Genomic DNA, 17,890 nt, shown 5'->3' on the forward strand with positions numbered 1-17,890 from the left:
CCGCCGGCCCCACCGTGAGCCCAGCGGCCGGTCCAGCTCCTTGCGGGGAGCGGCAGACGGTGCGGAGGCAGCGGGGTCCCGTGTGCACCGCTCCGCGCCCGAGCCGCGGGGATGGCCGCACGCTCCTCAGCACCCTCCCCGCGCTCGGTGCTGCTCCCCGCTAAGAGCACCCACGGGCGCTCGGGGGGCTCCTACGAGCAGCCGGGGCGAACCGCCGGTGCAGGCGCTCGCCGCAGTTCCCAGTGCCCGTTCCAGACCCGATCCCGGTGCCGGTCCCGGTGCCAGGTCCCCATCCCGGGGCTGCCCCGGCCCGCCCGGTGTCCCCCCGCGCACGCGCGCTCCGGCCCGGCTGCGGTGACGTCAGCGCCCCCCCGCCCGGCGATGGAGCCCGGCTGATGCCGGTGTGTGTCGCGCCCGCCCGCCCCGCGCTCCCCCCGCCGATGCCTGGGCTCGGCGGCGCCCGCCCGCCCCGCCGCGCCGCCCGCCCCGCGCTCGGGGCCGGGGCCTCCGCCGGACCGCACCGGACCGGACCGCCCCGCGCCGAGCCCCGCCGAGCCGCCACGGACCTGCCGCGGGTGAGTGCCCGGCGCCCGGCGCGGCGGGGACGATCCCGCGCCCCGCTCTTCGCTCCCGTCCGCACCCGCTGCCCCCGGTCCCGCAGCCTCCGGCAGGTGCGGGGCAGCGGGGCCGAGGCGGTCGCACTGCCCCCGTCCCCGTGCGGGGCGTCCGGGCGGCGGTCGGGACACGCGTGGACCCCCCCGCCCCGCCGCCGCCCCGGTGTGCTCAGCCCTGCCCTGCCGCTGGCCGGGGATCGGCGGGGCTGCGCTGCCGTGGGCTGGTCGGCAATTAAAATTGAAATAAATCCCATTAAAAATTCGGTCCCGCCGCGGTGGGAGCTTTGCCTGAGCACCCCGCTGTGCGGGGCGGCCCGGGACCCACCCGGCTACATGGAGCGGCTCGGAACCCCTCTCCTCCGGGGTGGTCTGGCTTGTTTTTCCTTTAGTCTGGGTTTTTAGAGGTAGAAAAGTGCTATTTTCCAGGCGTCATTGGCTGCTCGCTCCGTGGACAGCGGGGCAGCAGACCCCACTCGTGTCGCAGCTTGGGGGTGGGAGGGTTGGTCACGGTGAGGATTTTTGGAGCTCCTGGTGTTGCGGCAGTGCCAGGTTTAAAGTGCCGGTGGTTGGGACAAACCGGGATGTGAGCAGACGGCATCTCCCTTTTCTCACAGGTAGGAAAACTGAGCGGCAGCTAAGTGCCGAGCCTGAGGCCGCACAGGAAATCTGTGACGGAGCTGGGGCTAAACCCCAGATTTCCCGTTCGGTGCTCTTCTTGGCTGGCTGGGGGCAGTGGTTTAACCTCACACCCTCGGGCTGCCGGGGTAAAGTCCTGCCTGGGCTATGCCAGCTCCTAGCCAGGGCTCCTGCAGTGGCAGCCGGGCGTGTGGCCAGGTGCCAGCAGACCGAGGCCTCTCTGCTCAGAGAAGGGGATTTGGCGAGCAGCAATGTCCCTTTGGGTGGGATGTGGGTCCAAGGTGGAGAGTGGGTGTGTGACCCTCGGGTGTCACATTTGCTTGGCCAGCTGGCCTGCGTGAGAAGTGGCCCCATCCTCCTGCTGAGGGCACACTTTGTCTGTGCCCTGAAATCTCAAACAATAAGGTTTTTCTAAGGAGTTCTCTGCTATTCTGATTTCGCGATGGGAAACTTTTGTGGGGGAGGTAGGTGATGTGTCTTGTCAGGCCATGTGACGTACCTGGAAAAACTCACATACAAGCCTTTCTTGATCTGATTTTTCCCGTTTCTGCTCCATTAAGGGTGTCAGCTCTGCCCAGCCACAAGCTTTCTCTCTGCCCAGTGCCATAGTGTGGCTCCAGTCAGACAGGGATGGTTTCCCTGCTCCTCTCTCTGACCACCTACTCTGGTCGCAGACTCCAAACAAGAATTGTAGTGTCCTGAGGAACATTTCTCCATGGATAGGAAGCCAGAAGTTTACTTCATTATCTGGAACAGCTTAATCTAAACTAATCTCTCTTTAAGAGATGAGGAAGAAGGGAAAAACACCCAGATGCTTACAAGCGTTTTATTTACCGTAAAAGAAAACAGCAATTTAATGATAACTTCTATTAACTAGGTTGGGTCTGTGACCTTGATGTATTTTACAACATAGCTGAGAAGAGGGAGCAGACTGTTCCAGTCTGTTTATTGTTTCCTCTTAGTGAATCCCAGGAACTCGCAGTACATGGATGCCCACACAGTTCTGGAGTTCTGACCCACCTTTGGGGGTGGGAAAGAGGAGGCTGTTGGATCTGATTTGCTTCAGATACAGCCTAATATGTAGCTGGTGTTAATTATATTATGGATGGGTTGGGGTTTAGCATAGGTTTTTCTGACAGGGCTCAGCCTCCGCAATTCTTGCTACTGTAGAAAAGCTGTAGTAACTTGAAGCCCTGAAGTCACTCGTGGGAGCACATCCCTGTCAATAAATTCCTTGTTGTAAAGCCAAGTGAAATCAGCCCCATGGGGACCGCTGGCTGTCATCGGGGAGGCGCAGGGATGGATGCAGGCGGTGCTGACAGCCTGGAGCAGGGAAGCCTGGAGCAGGTGAGCCAGGCTGGTAGTGGGAGCCATCTGGGTTGTCAGCGTGGGGAGATTTAAACAGCAGCGTGGCTCCAGTTCTCCTTTATGTAAGTGTATCTCCTTGCTCTGCAGGGTTTTCCTTCTATTTAGACCTCCTGCTCCTCCCCTCCAAAATCGCGGTCCCCTTGTGTATTGCGAGCTTTACCCTCCGCCTTGGTTACTATGGTGTTACTATGTAAAAACAGCTCGCCTGGTAGCTCCGGGAATTATCTGCAACTTGGGTTTGCAGTCCAGCCCTGGGACACGGGCCTGTGTCCATCCCTTGTCCAGCCTTTCCCTGTCCGTGTGATGGGACAGGTCTGGAGGCAGCACTGTCTGCAGGGCATGGCTGTGTCTTGGTCCCACGGGACCTCCTCCAGGTTTCTGGGCACCAGGATCCCATTGCTCCGTGCAAGGCTGTCACACAGGTGCATCTCTGCCAATTCCTGAATGTGGGGCAGTATCTGTGCAGTGATGAGCCCTGCAAGACCTGCTCACATTCATCCCCTCCAGGGACTGGGCCGACTGCGGACAGGGCATCAGCTCCCCCTGAAAACTGTTGGGAGTGGAGACAAATAACTGGGGATCGTGGGAATCTGTGCAAGCAAAAGGCAGAAGGTGGGAGCAGACATTTCCCCCCCAGCTTGTGCAAGTGAGCCCCCACGGGCTGGCTCCTTGCTGCCCACTTCACCACAGCAGGTCCCTTGCTTCCCTTCACCTGATATTATTATTCCTTTCTGTCTTTTCCCTCTGATTTGCATGTAAAAAAGCATGAGGGATGTTCACCCTGTGGAGAGGTCCTTGGTTTGCTCTCGGCTAGTGTAAATTACTGTCACACTCATTCTTGCAGGGAGCTGGTATCACCCTGGAATAGAGAGTTTTTCTGGGAGAGCAGGAGCCCCGAGCCAGGTCCAGGTTCCCCCCACCCTACACATCCTAAGGGTTATTTGTCCCATGCAGACTCAGAATCACTCTGAGTTGCCTCTCTCTTTGCATTAACTACATGGGAGCCCAGGAGGATTATGTTAGTAACTTAAACATCTGTTCCAGGTAGAATAACTCTAGTCTTGCTGTGGAGGCTAATTTGGAGAAGATCCTGCTTGTTAGTACCTGATGGTCTGCGTGGTGAAGGTCAGCAGCCTCTCTCCCTCTGGCAACTGTGATGGCTCTTCTGTTTTAAGTAGGAGAGGGGTGATGTTTCTAATTATAAAGGAAAAAGTCTTGTACTTCTCCCCTTCTTTGTTTGTTTGTTTTTTCTCTTTCTTTTTTTTTTTTTCCCCCTCTTGACAAATGTTCTAAATAACAATGCTTAAAATGCAAATGGAGTGAGCCTGTGTGAAGTGACTGTGAAGGCCTGGTTGGGGAGGACTGTGGTGGAGCTCCAGGAGCTGGTGATGACACATGGCACAAGAGCAGAGCCGAGGCACTTGGGTTGTCACCAGAGCAGTCACAGCCATGGCAGCAGTGCCTCATCTCCACGTGGAGGACAGTCTCATGTGCTTCAAAGGCTTTGTGGTTTCTCTTTCCTCTCCCCATTCAGAGGGACACTGTGTGAGGGTGTCCTCTCCTTGTTCTACAGGCACAATAAGGGGACATTTAGCTGAACTCCCTTTTATATGAGTGCTCTTCACTCCTTATTCCTGCTTTTTTTTTAATTAGAAATGGAAAAAACTGGAGAATGAGCCTTCTACACTGTGTGTCCAGTTGCAGCCATGGCATCTGTAACGTTCCTCCTACTGCAGGCGAGTGCTGCCCTTGCTATTCCAGGCCCCTCATGTGTTTTAGCACTTGCTAGGGGAAAAAAATGAAATAAAATAACATGGTGTTGAGGTTGCAAAAGTTTCCATTAGAGCTCCACCCAAACACTCCTGCCCAGTAATGCTCAGAAAATTCAGTCTGGGTGATGGGGCTTCCCTGCCTGCCTTGCTGCTGGGCTTCTTGGGGGGAAGGGAATAGCTTTTAGTTTAGTTTTGGTTTTTTTTTTTTTTTCTTTTAATACAGAGATGCTTGAGAACCATGTCAGGAATAAGGTGGGGAATGAGCTCTGGCACCTGGCTCCTTAATAAAGAGCCTGGATGGGACAGGTTTATACTGCAAGGACTCAAAAATTCCCTGAGCAAAATGCAGATGGATCAGTTGAAAGGGGCTTTGGGGGTGCAAGGTGGCTCTTTGTTATTTGTGTCAGTGTCATTTAACTCTTCTTCTCCTGAAGGTATTGTCTTGATGTTGTTTTCAGGCTGATTTTGTCCCACTGGTGTAAAGGGCATAAGTTGGCTCCTCTGGGAAGGATAAAAAGGGAGTTAGTTCTCCTGGAGCATGGCTTGGTGTGCAGGATGCTTGCAAATGCTCTGCTCTCATGCCTCAATAAATAAAGAGGTTTTCATGGGACTTATAAAAAACTTCTCTTTTGGAAATAGGTCAAGCAAATATTTATTTCCCTACGGTGTCATGCCACTGTTGCACAAATACTTGAATGGGTAGCCATTTTATTTTCCCTGCTTTGTTTCTTCTTAAGCACATTCAGTTCTTTTTTTCCAGTGGTGTAGGGACACACATTAATAATTGTATGTAATCAGTCCTGTCTCTCTCTCCATCTGGAAGCCTGTGCATCTCCTATGGGCGCGTGCTCTACAATTGCAGGGCTATAAGTTTGAAGTTGTGACACTTTTTTCTTTACATTCAGGTGCTTCTCAACTTTGGGGATATTTTTTGTTCTTCAGAAGAGTTTCAGATCAGCGGTGGGTCAGCTGCTGCAATGAATTTGAAACAAAACTCCCAGAATACAGCAAAGGTCAACAAAATGGCCATAGTGGTGTCTTGCTTGCCTGTCCTAAAGCCTCAGCTGTGGTACTGGTGTCCCTTTGGAAAGTAAATCCAATGCCTGGGTTGACCCACAGATGGAGAGTGCAGTTACTGTCAAAAGCTTGTACCTTGCTGTCTGATGGAGCTCCTTCTGTCTTCCCCAAATAGTCAGGGATCAGTCGGTCGCTGTTTGTCTTTAAAGAGGGACTGAAACTTCTTGTCTGTTCTTAAAATGGGAAAAATAAAGAGTTTATTGAAGAGGACCAAAATTAGGCTTGAGGTCTTGGATACTTGATCTTGCAGTGCTTCATCTGCAGATCTCCTCAGTGCAGGAGTAGCAAGGGTCTGTGCTGGAGTGCAGTGAAGTACTTGGAGTGTACTTTGTGTAAGAGGATGTTTGAGATGGGGTTGTCTTGGATGCTTTTTGATGTGCAGCATATTTAATGAACTGAAGTCTTGCGTCTCTGCATGAAGGATCCAAATGCATTCCTGCTTGTGCTTCTACTCAGGGCAGGCTGCAGTGTCTGGAGACCTTCTTGGTGGCTCCAGGTCCTGCTTTGGGGCACGAGTAGCACAAGGATCCCATGACAGCTTCCCATGACAGAAAGCACTGGGCTTTCTCTTACAGCCTGCAGCCTTCAGGCTCTGGCCAGCCTTGCAGAGGTGGGCATCTCCCAACCAGCACCTTGAGCAGGTGGCTTTGGAGACCTTGAAGGGTTGAATGTGATGTCATTTTTCACAGCCCTGGTAAGACAGGTATTTACACTTTGCATTAAAGGTTAATTGGCTCTTGCTGTGTTCCTGGATGCGGGGTGGTCATTAGAGACAGGTCACCCTGACGCCTGTGCTGGAGGTTGAGCAAGCCTGGTGTATGTTGTGCTTTGATTTGTTAAACAGGATGTAAAAGCAGGCTCCCCTTCTGAAATGTATCCTGCTCTTTCTTTCTTTGCTAGGAATCATTTCCACGCCAGAAAATATTTAAGAGAAGGGAGTGTCTCTGTTTTGTAGAGGCAGAGCTGACTTAAACCCAAAAATCCAAGCACAGAACCCCTCAGCTGTGCTGGCACAGGGGAGGCAGGCTGTAATCTGGGCTGTGAGCAAGCAAATGATGTGGATATTTCATTTAGACCTTAATCCACCTGTTGGGCTTTGCTCCCCCAGCCCTGCATGCACTGGGAAGTGTAGCAGATGTTTTAAATGGCAGCCAGCTCTCCCTGCTCCAGTGTCTGGCATCTCCATGTTGCTTTACAGGCAGGAAAGACAGAGACTGAGGATGATGTAGCAACCACTGCAGGTTTGCAGGTCCTTTGCTTTTAGTTGTTTTCTCTCTGTTGTTTGTCTCGGTGGTGTGGTGTGGTGTTGTCCTGCTCTCCCAGCCCTGAGCTGTGTTTGCTCTGCCATGTGCCAGCATAATTTCTGGAGGCTGGAAATTTGGCCCTGGGGATCACAGCAGTGCTCATTAGAGCACTAGAAATGAAGGTGCTTTGGAGGAGGCATCTTTGGAGTCGGTGTATTGGGGATTAATTTTGCAAAGCTCCTCTCTTGTGAACAGTCACTGTGTGTCCACCTGTTCCTATCCCTTTTCCAAGGTCCTTTTGCTACTCTACGCTCTCCCAATTTTCCTGGCATCCTTCTCTTGCTTTGTCAGTTATTTGGATGTGGTTTTTCAATTTTATTTTCCTCTGTGGGGGTCACCTGTATGTTTCTCTTTGGTTTTCTTGTTACCTTCAGGGCAGGTCTCAGAGCAGCTTGTGGGTGCCCAGCAGTTTGTGGGAAGCAGGAGACTGGGGTGTTTAAAGGAATTTTAAAGCCTTCGTGCTCCTACTTTGATCTTCTCTGACACCTAGGTTAGGTTTCGATTGTTTGGTTTTTTGGTGTGTTTTTTTGATTGCAGTTTTCAAGGGGATGGTTGGAATGGAGAGGATGGGGTGAGCAGAGGATGGGGGGAGCAACAGATGGGTTTGTGAACATGGGAGAGTTGCATTGCCTTCCCAGAATATCTGCTCCGTGGATTTAATTTCTGCTCTGCTCCTTAATGCTGGGAAATGCTGCCTTGTGTGCCTGCTCTGCTGGGGCTGAGTTTTTCAGGGCATTGTAGGCATGAGGCTGGGAAGAGAATGAATATAAAAAAAACCCAATACCATGTTGAATGTAAAATGTCATTGATTTCTTTCTCTATTTTTTTGTATTTTTCTTCTAATTTAATCAATTCCCTACTGTGTTGTAAATTCCAAATGTGAATGGGGAAATAATCTCACCAGTACAATAATTAGCATGTAACCAGCAGATGAAGAAAACCCAAACTGCTGAGCTGATTGGTGAATGCTGACTGTTTTCCGAATTAATTTCAATAATCACATCTCCCATTAAAAAGAAGACGGGGCGGGGAGGAAGTCTTAAATTTTCGTCAAGCTCAATGTAGCGAAAAATGGTATGTGCAGTGTAGCTGTTCTGCATGTGATTAGAAAAAAGAGCTGAGGGAGGTTCTTGGAACTGAATAAGCAACAAAGTATTGCTAATTTTGCAACCGAGAAGCTCAATTTCACCTGCTTTTTTGGGAAGAGAAATAGAATGGTAAGTCAAATATCCATAATTTTATGTAGGTGTGTAACAGTAAATAGTCTACTGGAAGAAGAAAACATTCCCTTGCAGTCATGCTTTGCTGCAGGATGCAAAACAAGTCCACTGGAGACCATCAGTAGTGAAATATGTTTACTGTGCATCCATCCAGCTCCCAAATATTTTGTTGCTGTGTTTTGAAGGGAAGGATGGAAATTGGTGTTTGGGAAGGGGTGATTTCAGAGCATCCAGGAGCTGTACACCCTCTTGACACAGGGATCTGCAGCCCTGCTCTGCTCTGCTTTCCTCTGCTGCTTTTTCTTGGCTGCTTCTGCCCCAAAGGTGTGTGTTGTTTGGAGGAGGGAGGAATCCTCTCTCAGCCTTGATACCTCCGTGGTGTCACATCCAGACAGCCCCAGGAAAGGTCACCTCTGCAGAGCTGTACCTGGCAGCTGGTCTAATTATGCACCTGAATTCACAGTCAGGATTAGCAGAGATGATTTTATCTCCTAATGATGTTTTTCCCCTCCTGGCCATGGCCACCTCACCCTCTGGGCTTATTTTTGAGCAGCAAAGTGCAGGTGATGCTGCAACCAGGTGTTGGACCAGAGCATCACTTTAAACATGCTTTGTCATTCCAGTTTAAACTCAATTTTAGTAACATTAGCTAAATTGTGATAAAGCTTGGTGCTTGTAGGCTAAAAACTATTTCACTTAGAAGTGCTGAAACCCTGGCCATATGAGTGGTGGGTCCATGCTGTGCTGCCGTGGTGAGAAATCCTGGAGTGTGTGATGGAGCTGCATTTTATTAATGCAAAATGCTCACTGTGGCATGAAGCTGGCAATCCCATGTGCTTCCTGTTTTCAGAGTGGGGAATGACACCTGCCCAGAGCCACCCATGGTGTGACAGCCAGGAGGGAGACCAGGTCCCAGAGAGCATCCCTGCTGTGTGGAGCTCGGGTTCTCTCCCTCCCAAAGGCTCAGGATACAGTGGTGTATGATATTATTGTCATATATTATTTAAAAATCAATTTAAAAAAGCCAGGCGAGCCCAAGTGCTTTAAAACAGAATTTGTTATTTTATCAATTTGAGCCCAGTGCTCTGTGGGAAGGTCTGCAAGTGGATCACCATGGGATTTTTCTTTGCATGTTTTCCTAATGTTAGGGACAGTCTCAAAGAAGTATCACATTGTTTCATTTCCCTTCTACACTTGATGTTTTTTTTTAAATAAAAGCTAATGTCAACAACCCTACAATAACCAGTGTGTGAATATGCACGTTCTGCACCCAGTTAATTTTTTTTCTTTTTCTTTTTTTTTTTTGTGAAAAGCAAGATTTATCTGGCAATTGTGTTATGAGCCATGGATAAAAATGTATGTTTTAAACCACCTCACTGATGGGTTTTTCTTTTTGCCTTTTTAAAATGCCATTAATCAAGTTAGAGACTGAAAATACACAAAGCAGAGACTGAGAAAAGTCATTTGAGGTGAGTAAACAAGTTGGCTTTTTTTGTTTAATGAAAACCCAAAAAATGGCCCACTGCCACTGTGTATGTTAAGGGTTCCTTAAATATAGAGTGTCCTTCAGTGCTGACAGGCATCCCAAACACCTTTTATAATAAACCTCTAATTATAGCTTAGTGACTCTATAGGTTCTCTGGATCTGCTTAGGAATATTACACTGAAATCAAGGGAGAATATTTATATTTTCTGTGACTTATGGGTGAACCAGATTTAGAGCTGGACTTGGTGAGTGTGATTTATAGTGTGTTAGAGAGTCGTGCTTGCTGCTTCATGATACAATTTTGGGGTTAAACTCTGCATTTTGGGAACTACTTCCTGAATGCATCAGTGTGGAATCTCAAATCCTGACCCCAGCTGAGCTGGTTGGAAAAGGGTTCGGCTGGTGGCCAGCGCCTGCAGCCCAGTGCTACCTCTTGATGTCTGGCTCTTGGGGCTCTTGGATTAAAGCCCAGCACTCAGAGCTAGGGTCTTCAGTGAAAATCTCAGCTTCTTTAAGGAAAACAAAACCTCCAGAGCTTTGTGGTTATGGAGAAAAGCTGGAAAATGGGAATTTTTGGGCAGAAAGTGGTAGGGAGATGCATTAGCCTGGCTGTTTCCCAGTATCCCAGACTGGGAACAGTGCCATGGGGTCCTGGACTTGACTTACAGCTTTAGAAGTTGGCATGGCAGACACTAGTAGGTTGGTTCTTTTCTCCTCTGTTTATTTATTTCTTCCCTCCTTCATTTTAATACTGTCTCCTGGGAGATTCCAGCTGAAGTCTGTTAATTGCTGTGATGTTTCTTTTCCCCCATGTCGTGGATGCTGGGTCCAGTTTGGCTGTGGGTTGTTTCTGGCACAAAGGGAGGAGCAGCAGGGCAGAAGAGCTGTGCTTGTGCTGGGTGTGTGTTGCTATGTCCTGCAGAGGTTCCCTGTCACACACTCGTGTTTAGGCTCAGCCACACTTCCAGAGCAGCAGCAAAGCCACTGCTCTGTGTCACCGAGGCTTCTCCTCCTGCATCAGGAGCTCTGTGTGTCACCCAGACTTTGATGGACCTTGCTGAGTCAGTGTGGGGTTTTATTTCAATTTATATTTCCCTTCCAAGTTTAAATTGGAGGTTTGTGAGGCAGCTGATCTGATGCTAAGGGATATCCTCGGACAGCTTTCTATTGGTCCAGAAAGTCTTGGAGAGGTCTGGTAAGTTCCTCCCAAAAAGTAGTCACCAGTGGGTCACTGCAAAATCCTGAGGCTCGAACAAATCAAGTGATAATTCATCAAAGTTTCCTTCTGCTTGGCCATCAGTCCTTGAAAATATGGATCACTTTGCCATCCTACTTGAGAGATTTTCTCCAGAATTGTCTCTAGACACACTTTTTCCCCATCCTGATCAAATCTGAGGTCCTCGTGATCCCAAGAGCTGGAGCTTCTCTTAAGCTGATGCTGCCTGTAAAGGCATCTTTTCTCTCTCCAAGTATTTTGGAGCTCATGATAAAATTGCAAGGCTTTGGCAGTGCCCATTTGGGTGCTACTTGTGTGCCAAACCCTACTGAATACATCTTTTATCACAGATTTGTAACAGTAGCTGTCGGAGGGGAGCTTCACGGGAGAAGTTCTTTCAGAAGAATGCTTTTGTAAGGGAACACTGTCCTGCAGAAAAAAAAAAAAAAAGGACCTTGCAGGCAAAAAAAAAAGAAAAAAAAAAAGCCCAACATTTTTCATGTGTTCATGTTGTAAAATTTGCCCATTAATTTGGGTGAATAAGGTTTTGCTTCCATTTCTAGACAATTTTGTTTGTCCTCTTTGTACGAACAAGCACTGTTGTGCTCCAGGCATTTTTTTGGGGGGGGGGGGGGGGGGAAGACATTTAGGTTCAGCTAAGGGACGCCAGAAACGTTGTTTTGTGTAACTCTCCCCAGGCTGAGCCCCAGCCAGGTCCCTGCAGGAGCTGGGATTGGGACCCAGCTGGCACTTTGCTCAGACTGGCCTCGTTCGTAGTGTGGGGAGCGAACTTGAAAGATGAGTCTGTTCATCTGGTCCATCTTAATAGGAGAATTTAAGCAGAAGGAAAGGCAGGTTTCTGAGCAGTAGATGGAGTAGTGATGGAGGATGTGCAGCCTGTGGCACAGGGCTCTGGTGTGCTCAGCTCTTGTCTCTGCTCGAGATCCCACTGATGCTCCCTTTGTAGCCACTGTTGAGTTGAGCTGTGTCTGGTCTCTGCAAGAGCCTGGTATTTCTCAATGACAGAAACATAAAGCTTGTCCTCCCACATGTTTGCCCCATAATTATAACTGATTTTCCTTTAATAAAAGGATTTTTCATGGGAAAACTTGCTTTAAAATCACACTAGTGTCTGACAGTGTTTTGGCTGCTAGGCATCCCCGCTCTGAGGAGGGGGAACACAGCTCTTCACTCCATTTCCAGTTTTGGTTTGGATCATCATACATTGTTCTTAAGTAGCCATTTACTCCCCTTCTCTTTGGCACAGAGCAAGAGAATAAAACATTAAAAGAGAAATGTGATTATAATCCTGTAAAAACTGTCAGAGGAATTTGGCAGTAGTTGCAGCCTGTGAGTGTAATACATAATATTATATTCATTTTTAAAAATGATTAGATTTCAAACTGACAGTTTATGTGACAAGTCACCTTAAAAAGATATTGTGGACAGTGTAAAGACTGTCAGTGTGGTTTTTGCCTTGCTAACTGTGGAGTTTTCAAGGTCTGTGCTTCCAAAAAAATAGGAACCTTTGGCTTTTGCCAAGCTGCATGTGGAAGCGCAGAGCAATGAGGTCCCTTGAATTAATAATTTGTATTATAATAGCATTGTCACTGCTGGCTCCCAGGCTTTTTTTATCCCTGAGTTAATGGCAGGGCTGCCTGTCAAAGGGAATTTTTGTTGGAAAAAACTTATTTTTGCTTTTGTTGTCTCTTTGCTCCCACAAACTGTTTGTGAATGGAACCAGTAATGGCAGCTGGGAGAGGCTGCAGATAAGGGCAGAGGAACTGTTCAGCCATGTTAGTGAATGTATTGACAGTTTAAATATGGTATTCGGCATGGAAAGCAGATCCCAGGGGACTGACAGAGTTCCCCATCCCAGAATATCCCAGCTCACAGCAGGAGCTGAAGTGAAAGATGCCAAAACCTCCAGGCAATGCAGGAATGGAGCCGCAGCTTCCCACGTCCTGCTGTAGGCTTGGGATTTTTGGATGAAAGGGAAACCAGTGCTCCTCTGTTTCCGAGAACTGGATAATCATACAGATGATCAGAGCCCCATCAGGCCTTGAATAAAACATGGAACAAAGTGGTGATTACTGCTCTCAAATAATAGATAGTTAAATTTAGCTCTTTGTGTCCCCTGTGGTCCTCGGAGCATCCTTTGGGCAGTGAGATGAAAATGAGAGGAGTGGGGACCTGTTGTTTCCCTTTCTTGGATGAGAAGCTATCATTTGCTGAGCTTTACTGCTCCATGCTGTATATACCTGTTTGGTTGTTTTTAAATCCAAACTGAATAGGACTTGAAATTTTTCAAACTCTGCAATAGGAATTTTTAGCGTCATGGGAATATTCCATAATTCCTTCTCTTCGCAATGGAAAAAATTATTCCAGTAGACATGGATTGGACCATGATCTGCTTGTAAATTCTTGGAGGTTGGGCATAAAACTCAGCTGAAAATAAACATCAGCATCAGTAGTATAGTACAGAAGGATGGGGGAAAATGTCCTCTTCTGGTTCTGGCACGAGAGAGGAGAAGAGCTTGGCTGGAGGAGATCCAGAGAGCTGTAAAGAGATTGACTGGAGGTCTAGAAATCCCTGGTCTTAACAAACCTGAGCTATGTGGCTGTAGATGGGAGAAGAGCAGAGCAGGAAATACATCTTCAGGTGCCTTAAAGGGAAGGTGGTGGTTGCTCTCTGGGTACACAGTGGGTAAAGCAAGGAGTCACTGTCCTAAAATTGTGGAGAAAAATGTTCTGATTGGGCAAAATTAGGGCAGTGCTTTTCCTGAAAGTAACAAGATTTGATGATCTGAAGAGCTTGTGGAGCACCTGTTGCTGGAGGTTAAAATGGCTTGGAAATATCTTTCTGATATTTCTTGATGGTCATTGTTGCATGAGGAAGATGCAATTTATTCTCCTGCAGTGGGAGTTGTCTTGCTGCTGTCCTGTGCTCCCTTGCTACAGTGCTGGCCTGGAGTGGTGAGGTTGGAGAGGGTTGTTTTTGGTCTAAAATAAGCAAGAGATGAGAAATTATGTTCTGTGGCTTAAATTTTCAGGCACTTAAAAAGATTGAATTGACTAAACATAATGTAAGTTCGCATGCTTCCCTACAAAAGCAGATGTTGCCTAGAAATATTTTATGCTCTTTGCTTCTCAAATTGAATGTTATGGACATTAAGTTGTGCAACTTGCCTCTCTCAATGGTGCAGCTTTTCCAGGACGCTGGTTCACTTGAGTTGGAAGAGACGAGAGGGGAGTGAATGATGTTGCCTTTAGTACAGCTATTTCTCTTTAAAGAAATAGCAGTATCGTTAAGTTCCCAGCTCTGTAAATACTGGAGAAATAGAAACAGGCACTTTAGAGATCCTGAACAGTAACTTGTCAGTCCTTTAATTGTATCTTGGGAATTGTAACCTTTTAAAATCAGTGTTCCACAAGCAGCAGGGGCTGCAGGGCTCGGCAGTTTCTGCTGGGCAGTGTCAGAGAGTCTCTCATGTCTGAGAAGCTTCCTTCAGGTCCATGTGGACATCTCAGGAAGGTGTCCATCTCTGCCAAAGCTGGGGTCTTACAAGGTACCTTCATAGCTCAGCTATTTCCTAGCTCTGGGAAGAGCAAGAAAAGGTGAAGCATCCCTCAAAGTGTCCACTTTGGAGAGTGGTGGGCAGGGGAATTGTTTTTGTCTTTTTCTGTATAATTTTATTGTTCTTCAGCCCAACCTCTGTTGGGACAGAGAGGTGGGTGTGGGGCTGCTGTATCTGCTTGTGTGAGTCTCAGGATGAGCCAGGCTTTGCTCTGCAAGGAGGCTTTATTCTGGGACAGCCTAGTTCCCTTTTCAGCCTCGTCAAAAAAAAATCCTGAAAGAGAGCAAGATCTGTTAAGATCCCAAAAGAGAGCTAACAGCTGTTTAAAAAGACAAATAAATCTGAGGTAGCATTGTCTGGTGAAAGGAAAACAGAATAATCTCTATTTTTAAGCCTGTGCAGTGGATTTGACTTTGAAATGTTCAGATCCTCGGTGGATCCCAGACAGGGGTGCTGCTAGGGGGCTGGCATTTCTCTCTCCCTTTTCATGAGCCCACTGGTCCAGCTAGTTGAGATATTGCAGTGTTAAACTCCCAGGTACAGGAGGATGGCTTACTCTGCGTGCTGGATTTGGTATTTGGGGAAGATATTCTCCATTCTGGAGCTGTTTGTAGGTTTTGAGCTGCTCAGTGAAGCCTGAGGAAGCTGTAAGGAGGCAGTGGGTTGGTAACGATGGTCTGTGGTTCTGGCAGACAGTGCAAATAACTGAGACAGAAGGACCTCAGTGTATCTTGGCTGTTGGATGCTGGGATTTTAATATCTGAAAGAAGTTAGGGAAAAAAACATGCCTTGGTTGTCCTTGTTGCTGTTCCAGTTTCAGTGATAAGCAGCTGAGCTGTTTGCATGTTCTGCTCCGAGGGAACCCCAGTCCTTGCCCCCTCACCCCAGCTCTCTGCATTATTCTTCTTGAAGCAGCAATCCCAGGGAATTCAAGGAGGAGATGCCAGGGTAATCATGGCTCATGGTGCCAAATTTTCAGGGGCTTTACTCCATATTTCAGAACAAGGTTTTGGGAGACTCAGATTTATCTCTGCCTCCAGCTTAAGTTTCTATTTAAGCCACCTTTAATTTCTAGTAGTCCTGACTGCTGTGATTGAGGTCACTCTTTAATTTAGGTACTCCAAGGAACACAGAATCTTGTTTGTTAAAGTCTTAGGCATATGCTGAATATGCCAAAGGAGTGTGTGAATGATATTAAATGTACCATAGCAGAGGCAGAGGAGCTGCGGTTTCACAGAAGGAGGAATGGCAGATAAGCAGTGGGGCCATGCTGTTATCGCTCTTTTTGGGGGGTGCTGGGGTTGTGCAAATCTATATAGGACATTTACACTAATTGCTGGAATAAAAACCCACTCTGTCAGCAGTCTAGTATTTGCTTCTTATTATATGTTAAACTTTTTCTGGCATAGCAGAGTTTGTCACCTGTTATGTCAAGGTCTCGGCATTCAACGCTGGGATCCTTCCAAGTGTGCTGAAATCTAATTGGTCAGGGATAAGCTTTCCCTTCATTTTAGGGGAGGAAAAAAAGAAAAGCGAGGAAAAAAGAAAAAGCTGTGGCATCTAGCAGGCATTTAAAGCATTTTTTCTTGTTCTCTCAACTCTTGTGACTTGCCAGACTTAGGCCTCCTGATTTTTTTTTTCCCCCTGGTTCTTGGCTTGTTTTTCTTTTCCAGTGAATTTAATTGGGAAAATAACATACAGCAAATAATGTATAGGAAATAACATAGGGCAGCCAGCACTGCAGGTCTGGGGGAAGCTTTCTCCAAGCATGGCTCTCCAGCAGGGAGCTTCGGGACACTGGGGTGCTTGGTGAGGAAAAACCTTTGTGTCCTTCCACCCTTGTCCAATTGCTTTGCCTTTTTTTTATTATTCTCTTTTCTTTTTAAATCCTGCTGGGTTTGGTCTGTGCAATTACAGCCAGAGTGGAAACTTCTTGTCTGCAGGATTTTGGATGGGTTTGGGGAGCCCTTCCCTGAGTTGTAACGCATCTGTGCCAGTTATTTGGTGAAATCTCTCTGTGCCACTTATTTAATCCAAGAAACTCAACAGTTGTGTGCAAAGTGTATGGTCAGCAGGATCCAACCTGAGAAGGAGATCAGTGGGGCTCCGGCAGAGGGCTTTAGGGACTGGAGCTGGCTGAAGCACAGAGACAGTTCACAAAATCACCGAATGGTCTGGGTTGGAAGGGATCTTAAAAATCACATCGTTCCAGCCCTCCTACCATTAGGCAAGGGACACTTAGGACATACTGCTGGGAGAGGAGGACCTGTCATTGCCCATGCTCAGGCAGGAGCAGCAACAAACAAGCATAAATTTTCCTGTTTTTCATCCTTGTTGCAAGCTCTGGCTCACCTTTTTTTCAGGGTGAGTCTTTGTTTTTCAATATGTTGTTTTCCCCCCTGGTCTGAACTTAATCCCAGAAATCCACTTGGCTCGTTATCTCTTTACACAGTAAAGTTTAGAAATTAGGAAATACATGGAGTTGGCTCTGCTGCTTCTCTGGGGGTGAGGGAACAGGGATTGGGTGGCAGTGGGGGAAATGAAGGGGAGAAAAGAAGGCCACAGTACAAGCAGAGCTGCAGGTTATATTTAGCTGCTGCTGCAGCAGTGGCAGTCAGGGTGCTGTGGTTGCTGCTCTAAATATGTTCTGGCCAGTTGAGGTTTCCAACCAAGTCCATAGAGAGCTGGGCAGCAGTGTCACTGGTTTCCAGCACACTGCAGCTGAGAGGTTGCTTTCACTGGGTCGAGGGCTTGGTGATTTATTCAGCCAACTTGGTTAACTTCTGATAAATAATGTCTTTACTAAATGAGGGCAGAAAAAAAACCCCAAAGATGGGTGTTCAGACTGCTTCAGTGGGGATGTGCTGTGGGAGCATGGCAGGGTGGATGGCATGAGCTGGGAAACCCCTTGAACTGATCAGTGTTTTATTTTTCTTTTAGCCTTTGCTAACCAAGGGTGGCCTTGTCCTACAAAGGTGCAGCAGTAATTTTTGGTGTAATGTCTTCTCTTCCAGCCCTGAATCCTGGTGCAGCTGAAGCGACTGCAGGCACTTTAAAGATGTGGGTGAGCACAGAGGAGGGGCAGGAGAACGACAGGCTGAGGATGTGGTCCCTCGTGCAGGTAGGACACTGCTGTCACCTCGGGTGCTGTCTGTGATGTGGATCTTTATGTCCTGTGCAGCCTGGGCAGGGAAATGTGGTGTATTCCAGTGTATCACAGGGAATCTGTGCAGGCTGAAGGAAGTGATCATGTAGTGGTTGGCTCTGTTGCCTTGAGAACAGGGTCTGCTCTGTGGTCAAATCAAGCTTGGCTTATTCTTCCAGGTGTCCCTGAGAAGAGAGCAATTTTATTTTATTTCATTTTTTTTTGCTTCTGGATATCACTCCGTGGACAAAACAGAGTTCAGATATCCTGTATGTTTGTATTTTTCTCCTGGCTGGGGCTCCTCTATCTGTATGCTAGTTGCTGATTTACTTTATTTCTATATAACTTAATGAATATCCATCTGCCCTGTAGTGTGGATGAGGGGTCAGGAGAGCAATGCTTTTTCCCTTTGGCTTCTGTGGATGGAAGAAGTGTGCTTGGAAATAACACTCCAGTTTTCCATTACACCGTTCC

The 17,890-nt window shown here is 47.7% G+C and overlaps 1 protein-coding gene across 5 annotated transcripts in view; it reads left to right on the forward strand.

Annotated features, from left to right (window-relative positions):
- Positions 1–392: 392 nt before the first annotated feature.
- Positions 393–17,890, forward strand: part of ZHX3 (zinc fingers and homeoboxes 3) — a 45,859-nt gene continuing 28,361 nt past the window's right edge. For 3 of the 5 annotated variants that reach the window (XM_085078957.1, XM_085078958.1, XM_085078954.1), the window contains exons 1-2: positions 393–575; positions 17,286–17,392. The gene's annotated coding sequence lies outside the window, so the exon portion shown is untranslated. Of the gene's footprint in view, positions 576–991; positions 1,229–6,696; positions 6,717–17,285; positions 17,393–17,890 lie in introns of those variants that run through there. The other 2 variants (XM_085078955.1, XM_085078956.1) reach the window with 2 other exon arrangements.

This window comes from Lichenostomus cassidix, chromosome 20 (genome assembly GCF_008360975.1).
Source record: "Lichenostomus cassidix isolate B80296 chromosome 20, HeHo_3.0, whole genome shotgun sequence".
Classification (NCBI taxonomy): Eukaryota; Metazoa; Chordata; class Aves; order Passeriformes; family Meliphagidae; genus Lichenostomus; species Lichenostomus cassidix.